Source organism: Hibiscus syriacus, unplaced genomic scaffold, assembly GCF_006381635.1.
Source record: "Hibiscus syriacus cultivar Baekdansim isolate YM2019G1 unplaced genomic scaffold, ASM638163v2 tig00116958_pilon, whole genome shotgun sequence".
NCBI lineage: Eukaryota > Viridiplantae > Streptophyta > Magnoliopsida > Malvales > Malvaceae > Hibiscus > Hibiscus syriacus.
In genome coordinates this window covers 1,929,826-1,957,791 of record NW_024063484.1, presented here as the reverse complement: position 1 = coordinate 1,957,791, position 27,966 = coordinate 1,929,826, and the positions used below count along the sequence as shown (strand labels likewise).

At 32.0% G+C, this 27,966-nt stretch overlaps 2 long non-coding RNA genes across 2 annotated transcripts; both read left to right on the top strand.

Annotated features, from left to right (window-relative positions):
• Positions 1-856: 856 nt before the first annotated feature.
• On the top strand, positions 857-12,438 carry LOC120189563. Its single transcript, XR_005522542.1, has 3 exons — positions 857-868; positions 1,484-1,486; positions 12,321-12,438. It is a non-coding gene; the product is annotated as an uncharacterized LOC120189563 (long non-coding RNA).
• A 34-nt stretch (positions 12,439-12,472) lies between these two features.
• Positions 12,473-27,521, top strand: LOC120189529. Its single transcript, XR_005522532.1, has 3 exons — positions 12,473-12,610; positions 13,732-13,738; positions 27,511-27,521. It is a non-coding gene; the product is annotated as an uncharacterized LOC120189529 (long non-coding RNA).
• The last annotated feature ends 445 nt before the right edge of the window (positions 27,522-27,966 follow it).

Genomic DNA, 27,966 nt, shown 5'->3' with positions numbered 1-27,966 from the left:
AATTGGATTTCATTGACTGTGACATTCCTTTAATAAAATCCATGGTTATAACTTCCCATGCTTGGTTAGGAATAGCAATAGGTTGTAACAGCCCTGATGAAGCCACATGTTCTCCTTTTGTTCGCTGACAAACCTCACACTTCATCACATACCCTTTAACTTGAGCCTTTAATCCCTTCCAATAAAATTATGGCTTAATTCTCTGATAAGTAGCTTGGACTCCTGAATGTCCTCCTCGGGAAGAATCATGCAAGCATTCATTCACCTTCTGTCTAAGGTTTCCATTTTCTCCCACATAAATTCTTTTTTTTTTGTACCTGAGTATTCATTTTATCCATTTCCACCTTGAATATTCTTCTAGATTAATTACTAAAGCTATAATGAATTTTTGAGCCAAAGTGTCCCCTTGGTAACTCTCCTCAATTTCCTTAACCCATTCTGGAACTAGTACAGTGATAGTCATTAATAATCCTCCATCTGTGTCCTCCATCTGTGTCAATTCTGTCCCATCTTCAAATCTTCTTGATAGTGCATCTGCAACCACATTCAACCTACCCTTCCTGTAGTGAATTACATAATCTAGCCCCAGTAATTTAGACAACCCCTTTTTTGAATGGTAGTAGTTAATTCTGCTCTAGCAAATGTTTGAGTGGTTCATGGTTTATTTTGATTATAAACAGTCTATTCTCCAAATAATGTCTCTACTTGGAAAAAAAAACTTTAAGATGGCTATGTATTCCTTCTCATAGATGGATAAATCTCTATGTATCGGTCCCCCAAAGCCTTGCTTAAGTAAGCCAAGGGTCTTCCATCTTGTTTCAGCACAGCTCATATTCCCTTTTGACTTGCGTCTGCCTCCAAACAAAAAGTTTTGTTGAAATTTGGAAGAGCTAAGACATGAGCCTTACACATGGCTTATTTTAATTCTTTGAATGCTTCATCTGCTTCTAGACCCCATTAAAATACTTTATTCTTCAGTAAATTAGTGAGAGGTTTGCTGATTTCACCATACCCCTTAATACATTTTCTGTAATCATCGGTCAGTCCTAGGAAACCTCTTTAGGACTTCAAATTCTTGGGTGTTAGCCACTGTTTTTTAAGGTTCAATAGAAACTTCTACTACAGAAATGATGTACCCTAGGTACTCCACCTTAGGTTATCCAAAAAAAACATTTATTCTGCTTAGCATATAATTGATTACTCCTTAATACTCCCAATACCACATTTAGGTGTTGCTTGTGTGTTAGATCAGGATTATACACTAATATGTCATCAAAAAAATACTAGCAAAAACTTCTTCAAATAAGGACCAAATAAGTCATTCATTAATGCTTGAAATGTAGCAGGGGCATTAGTTAAGCCAAAGGGTATCACCATGAATTCATAGTGCCCTTGATGTGTTCTGAAGGCTGTTTTAAGAATGTCTTCCTCTTTCACTCTGATATGTCAATATCATGACCTTATATTTACCTTGGAAAAATAGGAAGTTTCTGCCAATTCATCAAGCAAACCCTCAACTACTAAAATGAGAAACTTATTTTTTACTGTCACAAAATTTAGTTGTCTATAATCCACACACATCCTCCATATCCCATCATTTTTCTTCACAAGTAAGCAGAGTGAAGCAAAAGGACTCCTGTTGGTTTGGATAATTGAAGTAGCCAACATTTCATTAATTTTGATTTTCAACTTCTGTCTTTTGAGTGTGAAGAAACCTGTAGAGTCTGAGGTTAATTGGTTGTGTTATCTCTTTTAATACCATTGCATGATCATGGTTCCTGATGGGAGGCATCTTTTTATGTTCCTTAAAAATATCTTTGTATTCTTCTATCAATGGTTGTAATTCTGTTGGGATTTCTGGCTCCACTACTTTAATATTTAAAAAGTAAGATTCCCCAATTACTTCAGTGCCTTTCCCAGTCAATTTCATCATTTTAGCTTCTGAAACTATTCTTATAGGTAATTTCTTTTGATGTCCTTCTAGTTTAACTTCCTTATCTCCCATCATAAATGTCATTGTGAGTTCCCTGAAATTCATAAGACTGTAATAGCCTATCCAATCAACTCCTAGCACCATATCACTTTGTCTCATATTTAAAACTCTGAAGTCAAACTCAAACTCATTTCCTTGCATCTTCCAACTTAACCTCTTGCTTCTAGCAGTACTGTATAACTTGGAAGCATCAGTAAGGGAAATTGTTAGATTACTAGTTTGCTCTACGTCTACTCCTTCTTTAGCCCATCTTGGTGTGATGAAATTGTGTGTGTTGTCACTGTCCATAAAATATTCAAGGTTTTGCCTTTAATCACCCTTTGCAGTCTTATATTGTTAAGCCCATCACTGCCTGTTAATGCATGTATAGATATAGCCAAAGCACATTATTCTCTATGCTCTACTTTTTCCTCATTTTCTTCTTCTTCTTCTTTCAGTATTTCTTCTTCTTCTTCCATTATGTTGAGCTGTTTGAGTTTGCATTGATGATCAGGAACAAAATTTTCTCCACATTTAAAACACAAGTTATGTGTTCTTTTGTATTCAATCAATATTTGTTTGTTTTGAGGATTCACAGCAGCCTTAGTAACATGGTTTGAGCCTGTTATTTTTTAGGGTTAGTGTATGTATAATATCCTCAATATCGGGTTAGTGACCAAATTGAAATATTTCAGAATTTTTTGGTCAAAGAAAAATAGTTGAATAGTTTAATGATTTATTTGGGGATATTTCCTGAACGTTTTTAGTAATTATCCAAAGAATTAAAGGGCAAAATGGTCATTTGACAAGAAATATATTTTTCCCTTATATGAATGAATCACGTGGGGGAAGAGTTATATTCTTCTTTCTCTTCTTCATTTTCTTCTCCAACTGTGGAAGCTAGGCAAAGGTAAGAGTTTTCTATTTTGTTGATTATTTGTTGAGTTAAAGGTTGGGTTTTGATCATTAGATGATAATTAAGCTTAAGGAAAGCTTAATTTGTTCTAAAACAACAAAATGAAAGGTATATGAGAGATTAAAGATTTTGAGTTCTTGAATGAAATCTTGAAATAGAGTTGATAAGTTGAATTTGACTTGTCATCTATTAGAATAAGAAGTTAGAAGTGTTAGAATTCAGTTTGGATAACATGGAAAATTTGGTATGATTATTGATTTCTATATGGAGAATAGAATTTTGAGGTTTAAGATGAAATAAATGGATATAAATTAGTTTAAGCATGTATATTTGAGTTAAGAATATGAAAGGGGATGAAATATGAAGAATTGAAGTGGAAATAGAGAATTTTCGTGCAATGAACAGTGATTTCTAGGCTTGAACGAAAATTCCAGATTGTGCAGGGGGAACATATTCCCCCTAAATGAAAAATGGAATTTTAGTTCATTAAACCGGCTTAAGTAATCAACATCAAGTTTAAGGTTTAAGCTTCTGATAGTTGTTTTGAAATGTTATATTTATGTAGATATTGAGCCTAAACAAGTTCCGGAATAATCAAAGGATTAGGATCGAATCAAAGCAAGGCTAAGGTGTGTGCAATTTATTTTGTACTTAGGTTCTTGAACAAACATTGGCTTGCGATGAGCCAATGATGGAGTTACTATGGTAAGAAGTAACTTTTAAAATGTTATGTGATTATTATGTGTGTTTGTAAATAGAAATGGATATATATATATTCTTATATGTTACATGATTTACATGTTTACATGAAATTGCACTAGTGATGTATTGGAAACATATGAGAACAAGAGATGACATGATTTGTATGAGGTATGAATTCATGAGTAAAGGCATATGTGAATATAATTTGTATCCATTATATGTCATGTGAACATAAGAGGATAGAGCATGTTATATGATATAAGAATAAGTGATGAAACACAAATGATATATATGTTTATGTGAATCCATGCAAAGTGATATGAGCTATGTGACATATTAATATAAATTCATATGAAAAGTGACATGAATTACAAGTAAGTAAACTATGTGATTATATGCACATGTGATATGTGATCATAAGAGCAATGATATGAGTACATGAATATATGAAGCAAAAGAAAAATGACCATGTTATATAATACAAGAGCTATAGGTATAGTTGGCATGCCAAGAGTCGAGGGTCTATGTGGTCCTTCAGGATATATACAGTGGTCCATCGGGACAAATACATAGGTCCTTCGGGACAAATTTCATATGCCACTCAGTGGGACTTATACGAGTTGTGGTGACAACATTAGTGCACAACCTCAATGTACTTACATACCTTCAGTTCTCACCAGTGTACCATGGGCTAATAAAGAGATAATATCAAATATAATATATTATCGTATTTTCTTAAAAAGAGTTCAAAGGTCTTGATATTTTGTAAGAAAAAGGTTTTGAAAAGTCAATGTGATATTTCAGACTCGTATTCTGGTTGGATACGGGTTAGGGTGTTATATTTAATGGTATCAGAGCTACGGTTTAGCCGATTTTAGACTAAAAACGAAGTTAAAAGTGTTTTAAAGTATACATGGCAATACAAAGTGAAAAAATTTCTGATCTGATAGTGTAAGGAGTATAATGTCTTGATAATAGAGTTAAAGTGTTATGTTATATTAGATGTATGATCATAAGAGTTTCCAAAGTGAAGCATAAGGCAATAGACTGAAGGTAATAGCATTCACTTGCCCTGGCCAGGCAGGGAGAAGAGCGAAAAACTTCAGAGCGTGCCTGTACAAGATTAGAGAATGTTTCATGATGTTAAATGATATTATGACGTATTTTTAATTTTATACTTCTATAATTCATAGAATGAATGTATTTGAAAAGAGTTAAGAGCACCCGATTTTAAGGGTGAATTTGAGGAAGGTTCTGTTGTTACAGACCTTTGGTTAAATGATATGAAGATAATGCTGGAAGGTGTTCATTTCTCCAAATGGGAGAAATTAAATTGAGAAGTTTCGTTACTACGTGGATAAGATAGAATATGGTGAACGAATGTCACCATAAGAACATTAAAAGATCAAGTGACGTGGTTATGATTTATAGAACAGTTCAAGAATAAGTAAATGGATGATCGATTTATAAGACGAATGAAGTTAGAATATATGAGCTTGAAGCAAGAGAATTACACATACATGTGTATGAAAGTAAGTTTAATAAGTTAAACAGATTTATTGTTGAGTTGATTCTGATTAAGAAGGATACATGTGATTGGTTGTTTAGGGCTTGCGCCTTAAATTAAAAGAGTGTTATTGGTTTTGAATTTGTTCTCGTTTCAAGAAATGGTTAATTGCGCTAAAGCTCTAGAGAGATAGCTCGAAATGAAATGATTGGAGAACAAAAATCTCAGACGATTAAGAAAATTAGTGCTTCATAAAGTTAAACACCATCAAAGAAAGATAGAGATTATGGTTTTCAACTTTAAACTAGATATGAATTAGTTGTATTCTCCGTTAGAGAATCAAATCAGATGAGAGTTCGACAGACTCCAGCAGTAGGGTTTAATCTTGAAAGATTAAACAATGATTTAATTGATAATAAGTCAGGGTTAAAGACAACCTTTGTGAATTGGATGAAAAGCTCTATTAGAAGTTATGTAAATCGAAGTAGAAAAAATATTTTAAATGGATTAGATGAATATTGAAATCTGGTGATTGTTGAAACAAGTAGAGAAATTGACTATCAAAGTCATGAAAATGTGATAAGGAATGATAGTTAAGGATAAATATATGTGATATAAAATAGCATGGGAGTATGAAGGACATGGGTATGGTTTAGTTATGTATAAGACAAAGGTAAATGGAATGGTTGAATTTGAACCAAAGGAATTGTATTATGGACGAATGAGAATGAAGGTTTGATAAGTGATGAAAATAACGAATGAATTATTTTGACTGGAAAGAATATATATATATATATGGATAGTTTGATGAATGTTTATGTTTTGATGGAAAGAAATAAGTTGAATAATAAAGTAGTGTGATGGTGAATGTATTAAAGTTAAAAGATTTGTATGTTTGACGAAAACTAAGGATTGATAGAAAAGTTAAGAGGATAAAGAAGGAAAAATATAAATGATATGAAATGAATGTAAGAGCATAAGGGAAAAAGGCAATGAAAGAATTAAAGTAATGAAGTGAAGTTTATGATAGCACGAAAGATTTATTGAAGAGGTGATATGTGAAAAGGAATATTAGAATTGTAAATAGTATTGTGTACAAGCAAGAGTGTGGATATGATAAGGGATTTGAATTATAGATGGAAAGAGTTAGCAATGGCTAACAAAATTATGTGATGAAAATGTATTGGAATTATAAGATATTGTCAGGTTATGATAACCAAATATGAAGTGGATTCGAATGCAATGAATATTTTAATTATGTAATGTGATGGAGTGAAAGAGATAATGATTTGAATGCTCAAGAGAAGATAAATAGTAATAGAAAAGTTTGAGAATGAGTATGTCAGTGAACAATTTATAAGATAAAGGAAATTATAACGTTTGATTTTGAAACAGAGGAATAATATTGTATGTGAGTAAAAGTTCGAGTTTGAAAAGTTGAGTAAATCGTTAAGGCAAATTTCGATGGAAAAGAATGTATATGATCAAGTTAATAAGGGTTGTACCCTAGATTAAAAAGTTAAGGATTGCGTTCAGAAAATTAAATGTGCAACTGAATAATGTTAGAGGATCTCCACTATCCTAAAGTGGAAAAGTTAGATGAAGTAATTTAGTTGCTATGTTGTTGAGCTAAACTATGGTAAACAAATGTTATAATGGGAATAATAAAAGATGCATTGAGGTAAATATTGTTTTGGAAGAGCTTAAAGAAATAGTACATCAAGTGATTATTTTATAAGATAGAAGACGTTGAAATGTTTAGTATGAGCAAAGAAAATTTCATGGTGAACGGGAATGAATGTGGATTTGAAAAGTTAAGAAAACTATAGTTGAGATAATTCTGGTTGGAAAAAAAGGGTATATGATTAATTGATTAGGGCATGTTCCCTAGATTGAACAGTTGTTATTGACTAGCTGCAAGAGTAAAGGTGATAGAGTAATAAGATTGGAAGAAAAGATAAAGTCAATTAATCAAGTATAATATGGACCTAGACATGGTTATGTATTTTAACCATATAAATATGATGAAGGCAATGACAAAAGTATTTATAGATTTTAAAAAAAGAGCTTTGAGGAAGAAAAAAAATAATACAAGTACAAGAGATGGTAAGGAATGAGGTTCTGTATAAGTGAAGATGCTTATCAAAGTTATAAAGATGTGATAAAGATCGGTAATTAGAGATGAATATAAGTGAGATGAGTAGAGTATGAAAACACTGGTGAAAGATATGATTTAATTGTGGATAAGGGGATCTTGATTATAGAAAGATGGAGTTTAAATGATTCGATATGATAAAGATTATATGGAAGTGTAGATTATAAGTTTGATGGAAAAGTAAGAAAAAAATGTGCAAGGTAATGTGAAAGATTGTTTAATTCCGTAAAGTATATGTTTAATCACAATTGAAGAAGATGTAAAGTTATGTTCTTGATCAAACGATGATGGAATAAAAGTTTGGTTATTGTTGCACAATAATTAAAAATTTATAAGGAATTTGATTGATTTATGATGTTAAGTGATGAAAATAAATGTTACTGTTTATGTGATAAGTGACATTATATGAATTTTAGAAATATCAAAGGAAAATGCAGAATCGAAAGAAATAAAAGACAGGAATGGATGAGGTTACCTGTTACTGTTTATATGATAAACAAAAGTAGATTAATGAATAGGGAAAAAATGTTAGTTAAAGAACTAAAGGAAGGAAAGATTAAATGAAGGAAACAACATGAGAGTATTAAAATATTTGTTATTGTCAAAGTGTGTAATGAAAATTCGAGGACGAATTTTCTTAAAAGGAGGGAAGATTTGTAACATCCTCAATACCGGGTTAGTGACCAAATTGAAATATTTCAGAATTTGTTGGTCAAAGTAAAATAGTTGAATAGTTTAATGATTTATTTTGGGATATTTCCTGAAAGTTTTTAGTAATTATTCAAAGAATTAAAGGGCAAAATGGTCATTTGACAAGAAAGATATTTTTTCCCTTATATGAATGAATCACGTGGGGGAAGTGTTATCTTCTTCTTTCTCTTCTTCATTTTCTTCTCCAACCGTGGAAGCTAGGAAAAGGTAAGAGTTTTCTATTTTGTTGATTATTTGTTGAATAAAGGTTGGGTTTTGATCATTAGATGATAATTAAGCTTAAGGAAAGCTTAATTTGTTCTAAAACAACAAGATGAAAGGTATATGAGAGATTAAAGATTTTGAGTTCTTGAATGAAATCTTGAAATAAAGTTGATAAGTTGAATTTTAAGTTGAATTTGACGTGTCATCTATGAGAATAAGAAGTTAGAAGTGTTAGAATTAAGTTTGGATAACATGGAAAATTTGGTATGATTATTGATTTCTATATGGAGAATAGAATTTTGAGGTTTAAGATGAAATAAATGGATATAAATTAGTTTAAGCATGTATATTTGAGTTAAGAATATGAAAGGGATGAAATATGAAGAATTGAAGTGGAAATAGAGAATTTTCGTGCAATGAACAGTGATTTCTGGGCTTGAACGAAAATTCCAGATTGTGCAGGGGGAACATACTCCCCCTAAATGAAAAATGGAATTTTGGTTCATTAAACCGGCTTAAGTTATCAACATCAAGTTTAAGGTTTAGGTTTCTGATAGTTGTTTTGAAATGTTATATTTATGTAGATATTGAGCCTAAACAAGTTCCGGAATAATCAAATGATTAAGATCTAATCAAAGCAAGACTAAGGTGAGTGCAATTTATTTTGTACTTAGGTTCTTGAACAAACATTGGCTTGCGATGAGCTAATGATGGAGTTACTATGGTAAGAAGTAACTTTTAAAATTTATGTTATTATTATGTGTGTGTTAGTATATATATATATATATATATATATATATATATATATATATATATATTCTTATATGTTACATGATTTACATGAAATTGCACTAGTGATGTATTGGAAACATATGAGAACAAGAGATGACATGATTTGTATGAGGTATGAATTCATGAGTAAAGACATATGTGAATATAATTTGTATGCATTATATGTCATGTGAACATAAGAGGATAGAGCATGTTATATGATATGAGAATAAGTGATGAAACACAAATAATATATATGTTTATGTGAATCCATGCAAAGTGATATGAGCTATGTGATATATGAATATAAATTCATATGAAAAGTGACATGAATTACATGAAAGTAAACTATGTGATTATATGCACATGTGATCATAAAAGCAATAATATGAGTACATAAATATATGAAGCAAAAGAAAAATGCCCATGTTATATAATACGAGAGCTATAGGTATAGTTGGCATGCCAAGAGTCGAAGGTCTACGCGGTCCTTTGGGACATATACAGTGGTCATTCGGGAAAAATACATAGGTCCTTCGGGACAAATTTCATATGCCACTCAGTGGGACTTATACGAGCTGTGGTGACAGCATTAGTGCACAATATCAATGTACTCACATACCTTCAGTTCTCACCAGTGTACCATGGGCTAATAAAGAGATAATATCAAATACAATATATAAATTATGTATATGTTTGTTTTTATGATACGAAATGTGTTATATGAATTATACATGTTATGTGTGTTTTGTTATGAAATGATATATGTGTTCCATGATGTATATGGAAATGTTCAACATATGATTATATGATAAAAATGAATTAGTGATAATAATATGATTACTGATAAATATGTTCATGATAAATGTATATGTGTGCATTGGTTATACAATGGAGATATGATTTTATATGATGTGATAGTATTTTCCGATGTATGTCTTTTGTTTATATGAAATGGTATATAGTTATACTATATGTTTTATATGCCTCACTAAGTCATCGACTTAGAGTGTGATTATTTCACACGTAGGTTTAGAAAGCGAAAAAGAGAAGATTGAGAAAAGTTATGAAAGACATGTCAGTTTCTCCTTTCCAAAGATCAGATCAGAAAAGAAGTTAATATTATGTATTTTGTAATACTTATAATGGTTGGCATGTAAACAAAGATTTGAATCCGATATGTTTTAATCGGTTTTGTTAAAATCATATGATTGAATTTTGTAATGTTTTAAACGTGTATTTGTAAATGGTGAATGAAAGATGATGAACGTTTTAAATTTTATGAATTTATACGTATTTTACGGAAGTACTGTAGCAGTATTGTAGCAGGGTATCGATTCCCTGTTACAGGGTAATCGGTTCCCTATTACAATATGGAAATTTTAACATTCGGGGTACTGTAGCATAGTACTATTAACTACTATTCATACGGTACTGCTCACTGTTCATACCATATTTTACTGTTCATAAAACGTATATTTTCTTGATATTTTATCGTACTTTCTTAAAAAGAGTTCAAAGGTCTTGATATTTTGTAAGAAAAAGGTTTTGAAAAGTCAATGTGACATCTCGGACTCGTATTCGGGTCGGATACGGGTTGGGGTGTTACAGTATGCCCTGAATAATTGCTCTTAACTAAGTGTTGCTTCCTCTTTCCTTCTATCTCCAATGCTAACTCACACAATCTTGCCTTCCTATAACCTTTATCTAAATTTTGGTTCATGCATTCTTACTCTGTGTTTAATTTCTTTTTTCAATCCTCCCAAAAACATTGACACAAAGTAATCTTCTCTTAAATGAGGATTATGTTGTAGCATGAAGGGCTTGAGTTCCTCAAACATTTCTTGATTACTCTCCACTATTGATCTCTGCATACTGTATGAGTGTTCAATATGTTTAACCCAATTTTTTTTTTAAAAAAAACTTATGCATAATCATCACCACCACCGTTTTGCTTTCATGATCTATTGACTTATGCAATCAAGAATGGCAGAACTGTGAGCATAAAGGCTTCATAAGTAAATGAAACATTATTGTTATATGTGATGCCCTTTTCCTTTAGTTTCTCGGTTAGTCCCCGCACGATCAAACCAAACATTTATCAATATGGAGTAATTACAAGGTAATATCCGTTTAAAAGATTCTTAATCATTTGACAATGAATACTTGATAACTCTGTAAAAAGGCTATATTTAGTGCCTTTTTCACTTAAGTTATTGGCTATCTTAAAACACATATAGGTTCATATAGATGCATTTATGAGCATATAATTGTATTTTCATTTAATCCTTTAATTCGAATTTTCATTTATATTTTTTTCTTTTTTATTTCATTTTCATTATTATTTTATTATCCCTTTTAATAGTTTTTTACTTATTTTTTATTTTTTTAAAACCTTTTTTTTAACTTTTTTCTTTTATTTATTTGATATTTCTTTATTTTTTTCAATTTAACATTCTTTTTGTCTTTTTCAGTAATAATCTCAATCGATCAAAGGTAAGAAATTCGAGTTGAATTTTTAAATTTTAATTTTCGTAATTAAAGACAATCGACAAATTAAATGGTACTGAAAGAACAGTTCAAGGGTGCTAATCCTTCCTTGATTGTAACATACTCCCGAACCCGACACATTTATGGTAAAACGCAGATCAGTTAAGATAGTGTCCAATCGGCCTAAATATTTTTAAAATGATCGGTGGCGACTCTAACCCATTTTTTCAAATCGAATTAGCCCAATTCTGAGCCAACTCGAAAGAAGGCCACGACAACAGACAAAGTGACGTTAAGTTAAAAAATTTGGTACAATTATACGTTTGGTCCATAACGACACCTTATTAACAACTGATAGTTTGATTGTCACCATTTAAATAACTAAGTGATATGATCAATAAAATCGAAAGATGCATGGCTAAAATAGAATATCCCGTAATTAGTGGTTATGGGTGTAGTTTAGCCAAAAATCTAAAGGTGGGGGTAGTTCATGAGATCGAAGTTTGTTACTACCTTAGTACGATGATGACAGATAGTAATTAATATCAACAAAAAGATTGCTCATATGTTATTCACTGCAGATGATGATGATGACATTAACACACTTTCTGGGCATGTAATTTTAGTTCTACGGGCCGATGTGTTACAATGATTTAGTTAAGTAGGCCTAAATGGGTTCATGGACTTTGTACACAATAAACCACTCGCCGTTGGGGCTGTCCAAAAACTTAGTTTCGGGTCACACAGCACTCCGTCCTTTGTTTGGAATTTGCTTGATTTGTTTGACCATTGATTCCATATCTATAATATTAAACACTGGAAATTGTCTGATTATTAATATAAGTTTATTTGGAGCATATGTTCATCTTCATCGTGTTTTTGAATTCTACAGATAAATGTCGTCATACTGGGGAGGAGATGCGAGGGACAAAATTCTTGATGCTATTGATGATCTGAAGCTCGACTCTTTGGTCATGGGAAGCAGAGGACTTGAAACTGTTCAAAGGTACTATATTAACCTTTGATCATCTTAGGAGTGTGAGCAACTATGTTATGACGCATGCTCCTTCCGTCAAGGAACAATCAAGCTCCGACAAGCACTGAGAGTGTTTTACATATTTCGAGTTTGATTTGCATAAAAATAATTTGATATGCTCTTCTTGTTTGCTGGATCATTTTTTAGTCGGTGAGTGACGATTATGAACAGCAAAGTATATACTCAGAATCTTTATTAGTTATTGAGAACATGTATATAGGGGTGTTAAAAAATACCCGACTCAATTGACCCGAACCATCAACCCGTCGACCCGGTTAAAAATATCGAGTATTTATATTGAAAATACATGATTTTTTGGGTCGAGTACCCAACCCGCTAAACTTTTGGGTTTTCAGGTCGGGCTCGGGTCACAAAATGTTGCTTAACATGGTACCCGCCGACCCGATACCTAGTATATATATATATATATATATATATATATATATATATATATATATATATATTATTTTTTATTTTCATTTTTTATTTTTTTTATAATTTTCAAATTATTTCACTATAACATCCTAAATTCATAATTTATTAAATTTTGCTACCATAACATTCTAAATTTTTAATTCCTTAAATTATTTCACATTAATATTCTAAATATTTTTAAAATATTTATTTTAACTTCGAAACACTTGAAATTTAATTATATTTTTTATTTTTTATTTAATAAATTTTCTTTCAATTATGTAATTTGAATTTTTAAATTTTATGTGTGAATTATATATTATAGAACTTTAAATTTATATATATATATATATATATATATATATATATATATATATATATATATATATATATATTAAAAAATAATATAATTTAAAGGAAAAATAAAAAAATTATGAATTGGATACCCGTGACCTGAAAATACGAGTACCCGATTTACGGGTACCCGAATGTAATGGCTGGGGCACGGGCCGACATTTTGATATTTGAAAATTACAGGTACCTAGTTTTTCGAGTACCTGAAAAATCGGGTACCTGGTTTTGAACACCCTGATAACATGTATACGTGTGAAAACACAACGACTTGAACCATGTGCTTTTAGGGAGAACAACACCCTCTTTAACCATGAAGGTCACTTAATGAGTTCCTTTGAAGAATATTTTAATTGGTAAAAATGAAGATTTAAACGTTATATCATATGTTCAAAATGATTATGGATGAGAGATTGAAGATAAAAGTAAGTTACTTGGGAATGAATTGTTGGTGGTTTATGTTTGTCATGCCATTATTTTGTAAATAGTATTGTTTTACGAGGAAGGTTGTGTTTTGCTGATGATGTGCAGGTTGATGAAGTAAAGGGTCAACATGGAGATCTGTCACAACATTCCCAGATGGCGAGCAAAGGAGAATTGCCAAGGCAATTTGGGATGACTCATGTGCACAGAAAAAGACAAAAATAAAGAAGATATTTTTATGGGAGTTGCCAGTTGTCTAGCTCTCACGTGTTTTCTGTTACTAACCACCTTAGAAGGGACCACTTCCACCTTTGTACCTATTTTCACATGAGGGGAATGTGCTCTAGGGTACTATGAGAATTTTTGCACTAAAACCTAGGACATTCCCATGGTATAAATAGAAAAGGTGGTCATAAAAATCAGAGGAGGATTCTTCTAGGGAAATAGTGAACTAAGTAAGAGGTGGCTGAAAGTTTCCAACTTTCTTTCCCTTTTTATCTTTTCAAGGGTTTCCTCCATAGCCAAGCTCGAGGGAGTGGCAAGCTAGACGTCCGAGAGGAGCTAGCACGCTAAAGTGTCGTTTGTGGTGGTCCGAGGAAAAACCGACAATGTGTGTTGGGAGTTTCCTTCATCCTTATGCTTTTATTTTTATTCGATTACTTGGGTTAAATGGAACGAATTATTCTCTTGGATATTTCAAACCCTACCATGAACTAAACCTTATATGGTGTGGGTTTTTATGGATGATTAAGTATTTGCTTTAATGAATGATTTGAGTTTTTATGTTTATGTATTTGTTTTGCTCATTGTACTTAATTACTTAGGATTATAAGAGCTATGAGAGTAGTTATTTCTTAGGTAGAACACTTAGTGATCGAGAGAAACTAAGTGAATGATCCTTAGTGTTCGAGAGAAACTAAGGAAGTATCAACGTGAGCAACAATGAGTTTTAGCTGCTAACTAAGACCTAATTCACCTTAGAGATAAGGATAGGATTTCAACGACTAAAAGGAGTATTGCTTAATCTATAGGTTCTAAGTCACTGTTCACGCCGAGAGGTATTGCCGTGACATTTTTATCTGTCAGGTCTCATGACTAGATATAGTGTAGGGGCACTCTTTAAACTATGTCGAAAATAGACCATAGAAGCTTGAATCATTATGAGAGGCAAGGCTTAGGATTCCTTAGTAACCCCACCATTCATTCCCATATTAGCTTGTTGTGTGAGGATTATTAAGTCTGCTTATTTATTTATGAATTCTCAATTCATTTACCTTGGCATTTTCAGTTGTTTACATTTCAAGTGCATCTTCAATTGCCACAACATTTTCATCTGCCACATTGCCATCACACCTCATTTCGCCATTACATTTCACACTCCCATTGAACTCCTTCTTCATACTTCTCATTTTGCCAATATATTTTCACTTGTGCATATCATCACACTAACTATACTTAGATAATTTAGTATTCGTTATTTAATTTAACTTGCAATTTCCTCCAATCCCTGTGGGAATGGTACTCACTTATCACTTTATTACTTGTTCGATTGTGTATACTTGCACATAATTTGCGTCTAATTTATAGTACTCACAACACGCAAAAATACACATACATCTCTGCAGATCTCATGCTCGAACTCGAAACCTCTTGAGATAACAACCATCTTCTAAGTCGTTTGATTCGTGCATGACCCATCAGGTTAAATGAAGAGATTAAACAAAAAAGAATTTTAACCGTAAGGAAGCACCTGCGTAAAAGGAGGGAAAAAAGATTGATTAGTTGATGTTGTATACATAAAATTGGTCATGTTTTTATGATACGAGCATAAATTTAAATAGTGTTTCACGACTACGATAACATTCGTTATATAGTGATAGTGGTGCCTTTTGCGACCGTTATTACATGACCGTAATACCCACAATCGTCGATATAAGTTTTAAGGAGGTAACTCAGTACAAATGATATACTTTAGGAGGCAACTGTGCATTTAAGCCAATTATTAAGTCTTAAACTTTTTTTTTATTTTTAGGTTTCAAATTTTTTATATAAAAAAGGTTCAAATCTTATTAATATAATAACATTAAATATTTGATTATTTTTATAATTTGATTTGATTTAATTGAATTAATATGTATTTAAACTGTTAAACGTAATTCATATAAAAAATTGTACTCCTTTTACTTTCTTTTCTTTTTCAGAAAGTCGAAAATATGATTAATGAATTGATATTACTATTATTATTATTATTATTATTATTATACAAGGATAAACTAAGAAAAATATGGGGTTTGACTTTGAAAGAGGTCAGTGTTGTCATTGTCTTGTCATCCTATCCTTATGGATTAGCATTAAAATTTTAATATAAAAGTATATATGAATTAAATCAGATAAAATCAAAAATTCTATTTTAAATAGTTTTTTTTTTTTTTTTGAAAAAATAAAGTAATAAAAATATAATTAATATTTATATATTAATATAATTATATTTAAACAAAAATATAATTTTAAAATTATATTGGAACCAAACCAAGTTGATTTTATATTTAAAAATCTTGACTATGTTCTACTCAACTGATAGCCTTATTAGTTCATATTTTTATATTTAATTTAAATTTAATCTGATTTAATTTAATTGTTTTATATTGTTATATATGTTATGAAGAATTGATGGTATACATTTATAACCAACAATTAATTGGTCTAATAAGATGAGTCATTAGATTCATCAAAATAAGGTTAAAAGTTTAAACTTTTGTGTTTGCGAATGAAACAAACTGGGTTGGACGAGTTGTCTCCAGAGTCTATGTACAATCTAATCCAGAATAATCGATCAACATACCAGATAAATATGATTAATATATATATATAACTAAATTTAAATTTAGATAAAATTGATTCAAAAATTAAAAACTCTTAACTTATAGACAAGTGTAACTCTACATAAATTTAGGGATGACAAATTAGCGTGTAAGATTTTTTATCATCTTGACTTTAACTTGAAGTTTACTAGTCTCCACTCAATTTTGGTATGATCTAGATTTCAATATGATTTAATTCAATTTAATTTTGACATAATATTATAAAATTGTCGATTCCGTTTTTCGCCATGGCAGAGAAAGATCAGTACCGACTTGGGGTTTTTCTTTGAAAAGAATTTTAAAATGTGAGGAGTCACCACCAATCATTTAAGGTGTGATTATGACACTATAAAAACGGGTGATTTTAATAAAACATTTTATTTTTATCAAAATATCAAATTTTAAGGTTTGCGAAAATCCAAAAATCAGGTTCGAGAGTCGGTTACGCGTGGGAAAGGATTAACACCCCCACAAGTGCCCAAAAATTGGTACCTAGTTGATTACCCTATATTTAGAATCGAAAATTTTGAGTTCGAACTTTACTTAATTTAAAAATTATTACGGATGCAAAGTTGAAAAGAGTATTCGTTTATTAAGGCCGATAGCATTCGCCCCTAGCATAAATGCGGGAGATCAACTATTGTGCCTAATAATCGAACATTGCCTTAATTTTAGAAATCATGATGTGGTCTTGAAAATGATGTCTACCTATTTCGGGAATCTCCAGTAGTCACCCCTGGGCATACTTGCGGGAGATATATCATTAATTCCCTAATAAGTGAACATTGCCTTAGGTTTAAAAATAAAATGCAATCAAACAAATTTTTATTCATCATAATTAAGCTGAGGGTAAATTAAGGCTTTTTCTAACTTAAAGTGTCAAATTATGAATAATTAAAAACCTAGAGGCATAAACCTAAAAGGTGTAGGCTCTAATATTAATCTTAATCATTTTTGGTAAATTATTGAATTGAACAACCAAAATGGAGCCTCGAGCATAAGTGAAGACCAAATCGAAAATTCTCTTAGATTAAAGGACAAAGTTAAAAGGAATTTAAAATTGAAGGCAAAATTAGAAAACAATTAATGAATACAAAAGGACTAAATTAAAGAGAATAAAAAATGGAAGGCTAAAATTGAAATATTGAGTAATTCAATTTAATTTTGACATAATATTATAAAATTGTCGATTCCGTTTTTCGCCATGGTGGGGAAAGATCAGTACCGACTTGGGGGTTTTTCTTTGAAAAGAATTTTGAAATGTGAGGAGTCACCACCAATCATTTAAGGTGTGATTATGACACTATAAAAACCAGATGATTTTAATAAAACATTTTATTTTTATCAAAATACCAAATTTTAAGGTTTGCGAAAATCCAGAAATCAAATTCGGGAGTCGGTTACGCGTGGGGAAGGATTAATACCCCCACAAGTGCCCAAATATTGGTACCTAGTTGATTACCCTATATTTAGAATCGAAAATTTTGAGTTCGAACTTTACTTAATTTAAAAATTATTACGGATGCAAATTTGAAAAGAGTATTCGTTTATTAAGGCCGATAACATAATCCCCTAGCATAAATGCGGGAGATCAACTATTGTGCCTAATAATCGAACATTGCCTTAATTTTAGAAATCATGATGTGGTCTTGAAAATGATGTCAACCTATTTCGGGAATCTCCAGTAGTCACCCCCTGGGCATACTTGCGGGAGATATATCATTAATTCCCTAATAAGTGAACATTGCCTTAGGTTTAAAAATAAAATGCAATCAAACAAATTTTTATTCATCATAATTAAACTAAGGGTAAATTAAGGCTTTTTCTAACTTAAATTTTTATTCATCATAATCAAATTATGAATAATTAAAGAACCTAGAGGCATAAACCTAAAAGGTGTAGGCTCTAATATTAATCTTAATAATTTTTGGTAAATTATTGAATTGAACAACCAAAATGGAGCCTCGAGCATAAGTGAAGACCAAATCAAAAATTCTCTTAGATTAAAGGACAAAGTTAAAAGGAATTTAAAATTGAAGGCAAAATTAGAAAACAATTAATGAATACAAAAGGACTAAATTAAAGAGAATAAAAAATGGAAGGCTAAAATTGAAATATTGAGTAAAGGACTAAAATATAACAAAATAAAAAATAGTAGCTAAATCGGAAATAGACAGTGACCAAAATGCATAAGTTGAAAGCATCACATCCAATTCCAAAATAAATAAAGATAACATAACCAATTAGTGATTAAAGTGTAACAACATAAAACTTAGTGATCAGTTTCAAATAAATGACAAAATACAACAGTGATTAAATTAAAATAAAATAAAAATTGAGTACCAAAATAAAAAAATAAAAAGAACGTACTTGGTGACTAAAATGTAAAACTCGGCAAAGTTTAATGGACCTAAAAACTAATTAACCGTATTATATAAGCCTAAAATATCCTATTAAACAAAAGGGGAAATTACAAAATTAATCCAGGTAAATTAAAATAAAATTTAAAAAGTCATTACTCATGACCAAAATGTAAAAATATGTTAAACTTAGAGGGACCAAACAGTAAATTTACCAAAAATATATAACATGAAAAGAAAAGGGAAAATTGCAATTTTAAACCCTACAGGTGACCAGAATGCAAAAATACACTAAAGTTATAGGGACTAAAACACGAATAACCCAAAAATAAAAGGCACACAAGAAAAAAGGAAAATAGCAGTTTTGGTCCCTGCATGTGATAAAACTGAAAAAACACGCTAAACCTAGGAAGAACTAAGCGTGGTTTTACCCTAAATTATTTCTATAAATACCAACTTATTTATTTATTTATTTCATTTTAAACCAAGAGTTAAAAAAACCCAAAAAAAGAAGCTAAAAGCTTTCTCATCTCTCCTCGATCGGCCTACTGTCGGCCACCCTAAACCCTCTCCGACTGCAATTCTGACCACCACACACGGCGGTCAGAAAACCCAAAATAGCCAAAAAAAACTAAAAAAAAACTACATCTATCAACCTAGGACCTTGCTTAGAGCTAAAACCACCGAAAAACGTCCCTAAACTACCCGAAATCACTCGGCTTCCCCGGACTCCGACGACCTTTGAATCAGGTAAACATAGTTATATCACTTTCTTTTTATTTTTTAGTATTTTTACTACGAAAAAGCCTAGGTTATTGCTATTATTTCGAAACTGAAAAAAGATATTTTTTGTGTTTAATGTTACTCGCAAAAAAGGAAATTTTTTTACTTGTTCTGAAACTAAATAAGAATTTTGTGTGTTGTTGTTGTTTTTTTAAAGACTAAAAACGCTCTTTTTTTATTATTCGAAAACTGAAAAAAGATTTTTCTTCTCAACTGATATTCGAAACTTAACAAAAAAAATTACTGCTCGAAATAAAAAGGGGAAATAACCTTTAAATTCTGTTTATTGCTTATGGGTCTATAAAAAACCGAGAGTTTTACATGATATTTGCTCGGGTTTTATACCCATTTACAAAGAAAATTGAAATGATAATTGTCTTGTTTGCTTTCTGGTTGTTTCTGGTGCAGGGGTTGCGTGGAGTGTTGGGGCAGCCTGCGTGCGTGGGGCGTTCTGCTGATATTGGGGCATAGAATGGTGACCACTGGTTGGGGATTGGGCGGCTACCCTAGGGTTAGGGTTAGACCCGGGTCGGTCTAGTTTGAATTTTGGGTCGAGTATTTAGGTTGGGTCTCGGGTCGAGTCTTAGTTGGGTTTTAGTCTGAATTTTATTTTGTGAAGGGCCCGGGTAAAAGGGTCCGGATTTTTGTTTGGGCTTGTTGGGTTTAGGTTTGGGGCCTTGGTAGAAAAATGGTGACTACAAAAATTTAATCTAATTCTAAAATTTTAATTAAAAAAACCCAATTTATCATACATTGACTCTAAAAAATTTGCTAAATTTTTAAATATTTATAAAATAAGAATAGATTATTTTCGTAAGTATATTGAATCAAATTTGGACAAATTTCATTTAAATTTGATCTCGATCTGAACCCAAAAAAATTAATAAATAACTCTTCTCAACCTGTCTCAACTTTTGATTTTCTAGAAAATTATATCGATCAAATTAGGTTGAGTCAAAACTTGTCAAAAATGAAGGGGAAAAAGTATCATCCCTAAATAAATTGGAGTTTGGTCCTAACTTTTGACCCTTCTCATGTATTGTGATGCCAGTCAAAAAGTTGTATAATGAAGCTAAGTTTTGGACCATTAAAATAGACCCACTACCCCAAAGGGCAATTGGTGCCATATATAATTCCTAAACATGGAAAGTGGGATCCTTGTGTTAGTGTACCAATTTTGTATTTTAATACTCATATCCCTTCATGCACATTTGTGGATTACCTTAAATTACATTATTCATCGATTCTTCCGAATATGCATTTTCTTTTACATACAAGAGTGGAGTCAAGAAAACAAGAGTGGAGTCAAGAATTTGATGTTGTAAGGTCCCAACCAGTAAAAAAATAATATTTTTAGTTGATTTCAAATACGAAAGAATATACATAGATGGTATGTGGAACTTACAAAATTACATACATTATTAAATTGATATTCTTGGCATGACGGATGCAAGATTTTATGTTAGGGGACAAACTTAAATTTAAAAGGGACGAAAACAGATTTTCAATAGAAAATACATAGAAAAAATTTAAAATATATGACAATTTTAAATTTCCAGGGGACAACTGCCCCCACCCGCCCCTCTGTCATTCCTGATTCTTAGAATAATATATTCATGTACTTGAATAATATATATTCGTACTATATATAGAATGATTAATTGAGTTGGTGTCGCATATCAATTCGATATTTACTCAACTGATAAATTATTACTTCATCAATAATTCAAAATATATTTTATGAATGTATTGTGGTTTCTTTCATAAATAATTGATTCTATTTCGAGTTTCCGGCTCGATATATAAAATTAGAAGTAGAAGCCTATCGCATTCATAAATATGCCTATTAGCGATTAGTTGAAGGATACATATAATCAAAAAGCCAAATCATTTTACTTTGAATTTTCACTATACATACATACGGGGACGGACGAAAGATTTTAATTAGGAGACGAATTTGAAATTATAAAATTTCAGGGGAAGCAAATACATATTTTCAATAAGAAATACACATAAAAAACCTAAAATATATGATAATTTTAGATTTTTAGAGGACGACCGTCTCTACCCACTAACATATATATATATATATATATATATAGCAAATCACCTTCAAAGTTAATGCAGGTCACACTTAGCTTTATATATATTGAGCACCAGCTGGTTGGTAATGCAATCAAAATGGAAAGCACTTTTTCATTAATTAATTATTTTTCACTATGTTGAGCTTCAAGAATGAATCTAGAGTGATGACCGGGGATAGTGGTATATGTATATATATATTGATAATTTATTATCGTCCATCTAAAATTTTTAAATTCATTCTCTTAAAATTTTAAAAATTCTTCATCTAACGTAATATTTTGTATGGGTCTTAACTAAGCTATGGGGTGCCACCCAATTATTATGTGTACAAGAGAATCCAGTTCTCAAGCTTCTCATTGCTAAAAAAAATTGGCTTATTTCACCTGGGTTTTCTAAGTTGTCAAGCCTAGAATGACATAAATGGTGCCCTCTGTATGGTTTTGTAGTTTATTTTAGTGGTTTAGGTATCTATTATTTAATGACACTTTATATTTTCTAAGAGATTCTTAGGCTATTTTGCCAGAATAATGCATACGGGGAGGTTTAATTCCCCAAATAATGCACTTTAATTATTATTTCCCCAAATGGGATGATTGCTATAGGAAATATGGAAAGCTCGGCGTCTTCAGGCTGTCGTCGTCTTCAACTTGGATATCCCGGCGTCTTCAGCAGATGTGGAAGCGTGGGAGCTGTGCATGTATGATTGATCTCTCGGCGTCTTCAGTTGGATTCTTCATAGGAACTCTCGGCGTCTTCAGTGCTGTGCATGGGACTGGACGTGAGAATCACGGGTTCTGCAAGGAGAGAGCACGGGTTCTGCAAGGAGAAATCACGGGTCCTGGGTCCTGCAAGGCTGCACGTCTGCATGTGGGGGTCCTGCACTTCTGCATGTGGGGGGCATGCAACTGTTGGATTTCTCGACGTCTTCTTTACATTTAGGTAAGGATTTCTCAGCGTCTTTGCATGGAAGGCTGGATAGCTCGGCGTCTTCTTAACAAATAAATCCTAATGCATGGATGAGTTACGAATGTGTTTATAAGAGACTGCTCGGGCTGAGGCTGAGGCAATGTGAGAGTTTGGGGCTGAGGCAATTCACAATTACAGAAGCAGTGAGAGCTTGAGAGGGAGATTGATCAGCAGTAAGATCACAAAGTATAGCCTGAGGTAATTTAAACTCAAGCCCTAGATCTCATTTGATTCTTGTTTTAAAGGTTTAGGGTTTCATATTGATCTCATAATTTTAGTTTCATAAGTTTATTAATTTTGTGATTATATGTTGTTACACTTTGAAATAATAATTTATATGTTGTTACATAATTTGAAATAAGGTTGGGACCATTTTGGAACATTGTAAAGTTTTAGGGACCGTTTTGTAAAATTTAAGGAATTTAAGGAATAAGAGTAAATTATTAAAAGTTGCTATACTATGCTGGAATTTAGTATTAGTATGCTTAATTGGTTAAATTAGAAAGAATTTAAAATTTATGGATTAAATTGCTAACTCTGAAAATGTTGAGAACCAAATAGTAATTAGGGATCGTTTTGCAAAATTTGAGGAATTTAAGAAATTAGAGTAAATTATAAAAAGTTGGTATACTATGCTTGAATTTAGTATTAATATGCTTAATTGGTTAAATTTGAAAGAATTTATAAATTTAGTGATTAAATTGCAAAGTTTGAAAATGTTGAGAAGCAAATAGTAATTAGGGATCATTTTATATTTTATGTTTATTTTTTATTAAAGTAGATAACATGCAATTGATTATTTGAATAAAACAATGTAATAATTGAGTGTAATATTTAATTTTTTTTTTGTCTAGATTTGTTGAAACATGGCCGAAGAAAATGTTCTTTTGAGGCTAGATGGTCGACACATTTCGAGTAATTTGGGAGAACTGGTAATATGATCGACTTATTTTTTTATTTGAGAACGGTGTATTAATTCTAATTACAATGACTAATAAATTGCAGGATGACGAACAACGAGTCCTTCGTCCTCGACTTATCAACTGTGAGATGCCAGATCAACGTATTGTTGATAATTTGAAAACAGTGGGTTTTTATGATGTTGCTTTTGTAAGAGAATTTCGGTTGATCCCCGGTTTGATAAGTGCATTAATTGAAAGGTGGAGACCAGAAACTCATACTTTTCATCTTCCATGTGGTGAATGTACGATCACTTTGGAGGATGTGGCTTTACAACTAGGGGTTCCTACAAATGGAATGGCAGTGGTTGGAAATACAGATCTTGACATGTTTGCAATATGTGAGCGTTACCTTGGGAAGGTACCAGACAAAGATGTAGCAAAAGGGTCACGGTTGAGATTATCCTGGTTGGCAAATGAGTTTAAGCTCGATCCACAATGTAGTGAGCGAGACATTATATATGCAACTCGAGCATATATATTACGTTTGATCGGCGGAATCTTGATGCCAGATAAATCCAGTAATCTTGTCCATATACAATATCTTCCGTTTTTGGAGAACTTCTTTATGACCCGTCAATATAGTTGGGGATCAGCAATATTGGCATTCTTGTATCGCGAGATGTGCAAGGCATCATTAATTGTTAATGATGCGTACACGACTGAAATCGGTGGATGCACGATGTTATTACAATCGTGGGCGTGGTACAGAATTCCATGGTTAACACCGATTAGCCGAACTGCAGTTGACTTTCCTCTTGCCGGAAGGTAATTTTATTGATTTAAAATATTTTATCTTTAATTAAATAAAGAATATTTTGTAAATGAAAAATAATTACAAATTTTATTTTGATTGGTATACAGATGGAGGCATAAAATAGAAAGAACGGGGTTGGCGCACAACAACGTGAAAGAGTTTAGGTTTAAGATTGACATCAAATGCAAAGTTGAGGTATATATAAAATTAATAAGTGAATTTATTTTTTATTATGTTTATATTATAATATTGTTATTTATTAATTTGTTGATTTTTATAATTATTTAATTAAATAATAACTATATAATTTTATTTTATAGTTTATTTGGAGGCCGTACCATGATCAAGAAATTATGTCGTGCGTACCGCAACATGTCTGGGAGGGTTGTGAATATTGGTGTGCTGTTACACCATTGATCCATTTCATGTTTGTGGAGTTCCAATTTGCCGATAGAGTGTTGAGGCAGTTCGGCTTCCACCAACATATTCCAGTCATTCCAGAGAATCATGATGCTCTCCATCGATTAGATGGGCGGGGTAGGGTCGGTGAGGATTGGTCGGTGAGGCATGCTAACCATATCAATCATTGGAACAACAGGGGTTCATACTTGCCAACGCTCACTCCCATACAACCAGATGACTTTGACTTCAAGAGTTCGGATTACCTGAATTATTTTTGGGAACATGGAAAGCCGTTCTTGACAACGATCAGAGAAAGGCGACAATTTATAGAGTATACCAAAAAATTCGGTAAACCCGAGAAACCAAGAAGGACTGGGAGTGGGAGTTCTTCTCACCGTGGAGCAGAACAAGAGACAATGGATAATATCCCACCAGAATCTTTTGATCACACAAGATCATTTAGTCAAATGGTTGGTGATTCTGGTGTTACGCCCTACACTCCTCAGCATGTTCCTCATCAATCACTCAGTAGGTTGATACGATGTCGAATATTCATCAATATTGATATCAGCTTCATCACCATGGAACATGGCATCATCCTCAGCCAAAAGAGGTTCCTCAGTTTCTTCATCTTCACTGGAATCTTCAAGTATTTCTTCACAGCGGTTTTCAGCATCATACTCTGCGGCACCAGATGTTCCACCAACTTCATTTGCGCTTTCCAACATCGCCACAAAGCTGTTCATCGACCTATATGTTGGGTTATCGAAATGACTCTCGAAACCCATTTGAGATGAAGTTTCAACCGCATTTATTGATGACCCAGGCACATTAGATATATTACACAACTCAACAAATAACTCAATAATTGGAATATTTGTTGAGTCATGTAATTCAACCATAGTTATAATATCATCGTCTTCTTCAAGTGGTACTGCAGCATACCTGACCGGATTGGGACATACCATAAATCTGTACCTCAAACCATCAACTTTAGCACGTATTTTTCTTTCTATCCTCTCCTTGATCTCTGCAAATGTGATGTCCCTTTTAAACATCATATTTATAGGTGTTTCAGACTGAAAAATAACTCCGACCTCATTTTCCATCATATGTCCATTGTAATGGACAATTGTGAAAAATTTGTTGCTCATTTTCTCTACACGTAAAAATATAGATATTCAGAATAAATTACATTAATAATGTAATGAAAATTAATTATTTACAAAACTATAAATAATAAATATAAATTATGTTAACAATTGTTTTATAAAAATAATACTTAAATACATTATTATTACGGTAAAAATATCAGGATTACATAATGGGAATTTTTTTCCCACTAAATCAAAATAAAAATTCTAATAATTATTATATAAAAATACAACTAAAAATTACACGAAAATTTAAATTAACAATAATACTCAAACTTAAATTTTCTGTATACCTAATCATCAAACTTACATTTTCTAATTTTAAATTATCATTAGTACTCTAAATTACATTACTATGGTCTCATGAACAAAATTTAAATGTATCATTCTCCTAACATATATGAGCATTCTTTCAACACGAAAAAAACAGAGTTCGCATGGGAAACGAGAAAGAACTTACGTGTTTTTGAACGACGTTAAACCAAAGCTCGAAAAATTACCGAACCAACAAAAATCTCCAATATCACTTCAAGCAGCAGCTTCAATTGAATCTAATGCAAAAAAAAATTCCCTCACTTGCTTCTGTAAGTTAAAACCAACTGCATGCAATGAAATACAATACCCACCCCTATTTTATAACAAGTAATTGAAGACTTCGAGTATATTATTAGTCTCACGCTTCAGACGAATCTCACGCTTCAGACGAATCTCAACAGACGCATGCAGAACGAATCTCGGAAGAAGAAGACGCCGAGATTTCACGATCACCTGCAACCAAATATTCTCCATGTATATCTTAAGACGCCGGGAAATCGAACGCCCATGTAACCCTATTAACTAAAGACGCCGAGCACTCCTATTATTATTGTATTGAACTGTTAAATCAACTGTGCATGCATGCAGAGATGAAGACGTTCAGGCCCCCATAATGCATGCACGATTCAGAGAGTAATGCAGAGATTCCCGCCAGACGACAGGTGAAGACGCCGAGAGATCCACATTGGCATTCCTTGTAGCATGCAGAAGATGCCGAGAGATCCCGCAGTCCAATTGCTTGAAGACGCCGAGCATTCCCATCAGACGCAGGTGAAGACGCCGAGAGATCCACCTTGGCATGTCTTGTAGCATGCAGAAGACGCCGAGAGATCCCGCAGTCCAATTGCTTGAAGACGCCGAGCATTCCCATCAGACGACAGGTGAAGACGCTGAGAGATCCACCTTGGCATGTAAAAATTAACCCTAAAAACGCCGGGATATCCAAGTTGAAGACGACGACAGCCTGAAGACGCCGAGCTTTCCATATTTCCTATAGCAATCACCCCATTTGGGGAAATAATAATTAAAGTGCATTATTTGGGGAATTAAACCTCCCCGTATGCATTATTCCGGCTATTTTGCCGAGATTCTTAATTAACGGTGTGAATGATGGTAAAAATATGTTGGATATTTCAAAAGAAATTCATATATGAGGTAAAAAGTCTTTTGATTTTCTTTTATTAATGAGTGCGTATATGGTAGTATCTATTCAAAGATAACTTTTAATCTTTTTACATTGAATGCTCACACCCCTGACATTTATGGTGCTAGAACCCGAGTCCTCAAGAAATAACAACAATTCCTTCACTATAGAAGTTATTTGGTTCGTACCTTTTGATTTTGATTTAAATACAAAAAATGGTTATTAGACTAATAAGAAAAATAAAATAAAAAAGTCGTTTCATGTGCATGGAAACTTAACTCTAATTGTCATTGGCAAAGCCAGTTTATGATGAGTAGTGTCATATAACATTTCAAAAAAAAAATTAAACTTTAAATTTAATATGAAAATATTTAATAATAAATAAAATTAATATATTTTTAAAAAGAATATTAAACTCCTAAAAATAAATTTTCTTTAAATTTAACCCTTCAAAGTAAATTTTCTAGCTGCCGTTCTTCTCGCCATGCATGCACGTTTTCGAATTGTTTGAGTCATATTGACAAGACA